The sequence below is a fragment of the Meles meles genome, chromosome 1 (assembly GCF_922984935.1).
Source record: "Meles meles chromosome 1, mMelMel3.1 paternal haplotype, whole genome shotgun sequence".
In the NCBI taxonomy this organism is placed as follows: domain Eukaryota; kingdom Metazoa; phylum Chordata; class Mammalia; order Carnivora; family Mustelidae; genus Meles; species Meles meles.
Window position 1 is genome coordinate 148639770 of NC_060066.1, and position 5846 is coordinate 148645615.

Genomic DNA, 5846 nt, shown 5'->3' on the forward strand with positions numbered 1-5846 from the left:
TTTTTGATTGCCTGCTAAGTTCCCAAATATATTTGGTTCTGTTTTTTAATTCTTGATTTCACCTCATTTATCATTTATCTCTATGTAAATATGATGTTATCTTAATTATAGTTTTAAAATAATCTTTATTTCGAATCATGAAACTTCTTTTTTATGTTTTGCATCTTCTTCATGGCTATTCTTGACACTTTACTTTTAGATGTGATTTTTGGGATCCATTTTTCCACTTCCAGAAGAAAATCTTCAGTGGATTTCTTTTGGAACTGTAGGAAATGTATAATTTTGTAAAATTTAATGTATATTTGATATTTTTGTATTCCCTTCCATAAATATGATATACCTCTCCACGTATCCAAATATTTCTTTACTTCCTTCAAAAATATTTCAGATGTTTGAAGAGGAGTCAAGGTGGCGGAGAAGTAGCAGCCTGAGACTACATCAGGTAACAGGAGATCAGCTCGATAGCTTATCTAAACATAGCAAACACCTACAAATCCAACGGGAGAGCGAAGAGAAGAAGAACAGCAACTCTAGAAACAGAAAATCAACCACTTTCTGAAAGGTAGGACTGGCGGAGAAGTGAATCTAAAACGACGGGAAGATAGACCGCGGGGGGAGGGGCCGGCTCCCGGCAAGCGGCGGAGGAACGGAGCACAAAATCAGGACTTTTAAAAGTCTGTTCCACTGAGGGACATTGCTCCAGGGGCTAAACCGGGGTGAAGCCCACGTGGGGCCAGTGTGGCCCCAGGCCCCGCAAGGTCACAGAAGGATCGGGGGTGTCAGAGTGTCAGAGAGCTCGCAGGTATTAGAATGGAGAAACCGGCTGCAAAGACAGAGCCGAGGACTGAACTCTCAGCTCGGGGTTACCTTGAACTGGTCGCGGGCTGGGTGAGCTCGGAGCGCGGCTAGAGGCTGGGGATACGGGAGTGATTGGGTGCTGTCCTCTGGGGGCGCACTGAGGAGTGGGGCCCCAGGCTCTCGGCTCCTCCGGGCTGGAGACTGGAAGGCCGCCATTTTCATTCCCGTCCTCTGGAACTCTACGGAAAGCGTTCAGGGAACAGAAGCTCCCAAAAGCGAACCCGAGCCGATTACTTAGTCCGGCCGCCGGTAAGGGTGGTGCAATCCCGCCTCGGGCAAAGACACTTGAGAGTCACTACAACAGGCCCCTCCCCCAGAAGATCAACAAAATATCCAGCCAGGACGAAGTTCATCTATCAAGGAGAAAGCAGATTCAATTCCTAAGACAGCAGAGCAATTCCAGAGGAGGAGAAAGCAAAGCACGGAACTCATGGCTTTCTCCCCATGATTCTTTAGTCTTGCGGCTACTTCAATTTTTTTTTTCTTTTTTCAATTTTTTATTTTTTTTTCTTTTTTCAATTTTTTTTTCTTTTTTCTTTTTTCTTCTTCTGCTAAATTTTTTTAAAAACTTTTACCCTTTTCTTTTTTAACGTTTTTTGACTAGTTCATCTAAATATATATATTTTTTCTTTCTTTTTTATATTTTTTTATTTGTATTATTTTTTAAATTTTTTTTTTTTTTTTTTCTCAGAACCTGTTTTTTATCCCCTCCCCCCCCCCCCCACAATTTGGGGTCTCTTCTGATTTGGTTACAGCGCATTTTTCCGGGGTCTTTGCCACCCTATTAGTAGTTTATTTGCTCCTTCATATCCTCTTATCTGGACAAAATGACAAGGCGGAAAAAATCACCACAAACAAAAGAACAAGAGACAGTACCAAAGGCTAGGGACCTAATCAACACAGACATTGGTACTATGTCAGATCAAGAGTTCAGAATGACGATTCTGAACATTCTAGCCGGGCTCGAAAAAGGCATGGAAGATATTAGAGAAACCCTCTCTGGAGATATTAAAGCCCTTTCTGGAGAAATTAAAGAACTAACGTCTAACCAAGTTGAAATCAAAAAAGCTATTAATGAGGTGCAATCAAAAATGGAGGCTCTCACTGCTAGGATCAATGAGGCAGAAGAAAGAATTAGTGATATAGAAGACCAAATGACAGAGAATAAGGAAGCCGAGCAAAAGAGGGACAAACAGCTACTGGACCATGAGGGGAGAATTCGAGAGATAAGTGACACCATAAGACGAAACAACATTAGAATAATTGGGATTCCAGAAGAAGAAGAAACAGAGAGGGGAGCAGAAGGTCTAATGGAGAGAATCATTGGAGAGAATTTCCCTAATATGGCAAAGGGAACAAGCATCAAAATCCAGGAGGTGCAGAGAACCCCCCTCAAAGTCAACAAGAATAGGTCCACACCCCGTCACCTAATAGTAAAATTTACAAGTCTTAGTGACAAAGAGAAAATCCTGAAAGCAGCCCGAGAAAAGAAATCAGTAACATACAATGGTAAAAATATTAGATTGACGGCAGACTTATCCACAGAGACCTGGCAGGCCCGAAAGAGCTGGCATGATATATTCAGAGCACTCAACGAGAAAAACATGCAGCCAAGAATACTCTATCCAGCTAGGCTATCATTGAAAATAGAAGGAGAGATCAAAAGCTTCCAGGACAAACAAAAACTGAAAGAATTTGCAAACACCAAACCAGCTCTCCAGGAAATATTGAAAGGGGTCCTCTAAGCAAAGAGAGAGCCTAAAAGTAGTAGATCAGAAAGGTACAGAGACAATATACAGTAACAGTCACCTTACAGGCTAATAATGGCACTAAATTCATATCTCTCAATAGTTACCCTGAATGTTAATGGGCTAAATGCCCCAATCAAAAGACACAGGGTATCAGAATGGATAAAAAAACAAAACCCATCAGTATGTTGCCTACAAGAAACTCATTTTAGACGCGAAGACACCTCCAGATTTAAAGTGAGGGGGTGGAAAACAATTTACCATGCTAATGGGCATCAGAAGAAAGCTGGGGTGGCAATCCTTATATCAGATCAATTAGATTTTAAGCCAAAGACTATAATAAGAGATGAGGAAGGACACTATATCCTACTCAAAGGGTCTGTCCAACAAGAAGATCTAACAATTTTAAATATCTATGCCCCTAACGTGGGAGCAGCCAACTATATCAACCAATTAATAACAAAATCAAAGAAACACATCAATAATAATACAATAATAGTAGGGGACTTTAACACTCCCCTCACTGAAATGGACAGATCATCCAAGCAAAAGATCAACAAGGAAATAAAGGCCTTAAATGACACACTGGACCAGATGGACATCACAGATATATTCAGAACATTTCATCCCAAAGCAACAGAATACACATTCTTCTCTAGTGCACATGGAACCTTCTCCAGAATAGATCACATCCTGGGTCACAAATCAGGTCTCAACCGGTATCAAAAGATTAGGATTATTCCCTGCATATTTTCAGACCACAATGCTCTGAAGCTAGAACTCAATCACAAGACGAAAGCTGGAAAGAACCCAAATACATGGAGACTAAACAGCATCCTTCTAAAGAATGAATGGGTCAACCAGGAAATTAAAGAAGAATTGAAAAAATTCATGGAAACAAATGATAATGAAAACACAACAGTTCAAAATCTGTGGGACACAGCAAAGGCAGTCCTGAGAGGAAAATATATAGCGGTACAAGCCTTTCTCAAGAAACAAGAAAGGTCTCAAGTACACAACCTAACCCTACGCGTAAAGGAGCTGGAGAAAGAACAAGAAAGAAACCCTAAACCCAGCAGGAGAAGAGAAATCATAAAGATCAGAGCAGAAATCAATGAAATAGAAACCAAAAAAACAATAGAAAAAATCAATGAAACTAGGAGCTGGTTCTTTGAAAGAATCAATAGGATTGATAAACCCCTGGCCAGACTCATCAAAAAGAAAAGAGAAAGGACCCAAATCAATAAAATCATGAATGAAAGAGGAGAGATCACAACTAACACCAAAGAAATACAGACAATTATAAGAACATACTATGAGCAACTCTACGCCAACAAATTGGCCAATCTGGAAGAAATGGATGCATTCCTAGAGACATATAAACTACCACAACTGAACCAGGAAGAAATAGAAAACCTGAACAGGCCCATAACCAGTAAGGAGATTGAAACAGTCATCAAAAATCTCCAAACAAACAAAAGCCCAGGGACAGACGGCTTCCCAGGGGAATTCTACCAAACATTTAAAGAAGAACTCATTCCTATTCTCCTGAAACTGTTCCAAAAAATAGAAATGGAAGGAAAACTTCCAAACTCATTCTATGAGGCCAGCATCACCTTGATCCCAAAACCAGACAAGGATCCCACCAAAAAAGAGAACTATAGACCAATATCCTTGATGAACACAGACGCAAAAATTCTCGCCAAAATACTAGCCAATAGGATTCAACAGTCCATTAAAAGGATTATTCACCACGATCAAGTGGGATTTATTCCAGGGCTGCAGGGTTGGTTCAACATCCGCAAATCAATCAATGTGATAGAACACATTAATAAAAGAAAGAACAAGAACCATATGATACTCTCAATAGATGCTGAAAAAGCATTTGACAAAGTACAGCATCCCTTCCTGATCAAAACTCTTCAAAGTGTAGGGATAGAGGGCACATACCTCAATATTATCAAAGCCATCTATGAAAAACCCACCGCAAATATCATTCTCAATGGAGAAAAACTGAAAGCTTTTCCATTAAGGTCAGGAACACGGCAGGGATGTCCATTATCACCACTGCTATTCAACATAGTATTAGAAGTCCTAGCCTCAGCAATCAGACAACAAAAAGAAATTAAAGGCATCCAAATTGGTAAAGAAGAAGTCAAACTATCACTCTTCGCAGATGATATGATACTATATGTGGAAAACCCAAAAGACTCCACTCCAAAACTGCTAGAACTTGTACAGGAATTCAGTAAAGTGTCAGGATATAAAATCAATGCACAGAAATCAGTTGCATTTCTGTACACCAACAACAAGACTGAAGAAAGAGAAATTAAGGAGTCAATCCCATTCACAATTGTACCCAAAACTATAAGATACCTAGGAATAAACCTAACCAAAGAGACTAAGAATCTATACACAGAAAATTATAAAGTACTCATGAAAGAAATTGAGGAAGACACAAAAAAATGGAAAAATGTTCCATGCTCCTGGATTGGAAGAATAAATATTGTGAAAATGTCTATGCTACCTAAAGCAATCTACACATTTAATGCAATCCCTATCAAAATACCATCCATTTTTTTCAAAGAAATGGAACAAATAATCCTAAAATTTATATGGAACCAGAAAAGACCTCGAATAGCCAAAGGAATATTGAAGAACAAAGTCAAAGTTGGTGGCATCACAATTCCGGACTTCAAGCTCTATTACAAAGCTGTCATCATCAAGACAGCATGGTACTGGCACAAAAACAGACACATAGACCAGTGGAACAGAATAGAGAGCCCAGAAATCGACCCTCAAGTCTATGGTCAACTAATCTTCGACAAAGCAGGAAAGAATGTCCAATGGAAAAAAGACAGCCTCTTCAATAAATGGTGCTGGGAAAATTGGACAGCCACATGCAGAAAAATGAAATTGGACCACTTCCTTACACCACACACGAAAATAGACTCCAAATGGATGAAGGACCTCAATGTGAGAAAGGAATCCATCAAAATCCTTGAGGAGAACGCAGGCAGCAACCTCTTCGACCTCAGCCGCAGCAACATCTTCCTAGGAACAATGGCAAAGGCAAGGGAAGCAAGGGAAAAAATGAACTATTGGGATTTCATCAAGATCAAAAGCTTTTGCACAGCAAAGGAAACAGTTAACAAAACCAAAAGACAGCTGACAGAATGGGAGAAGATATTTGCAAACGACATATCAGATAAAGGGCTAGTATCCAAAATCTATAAGGAA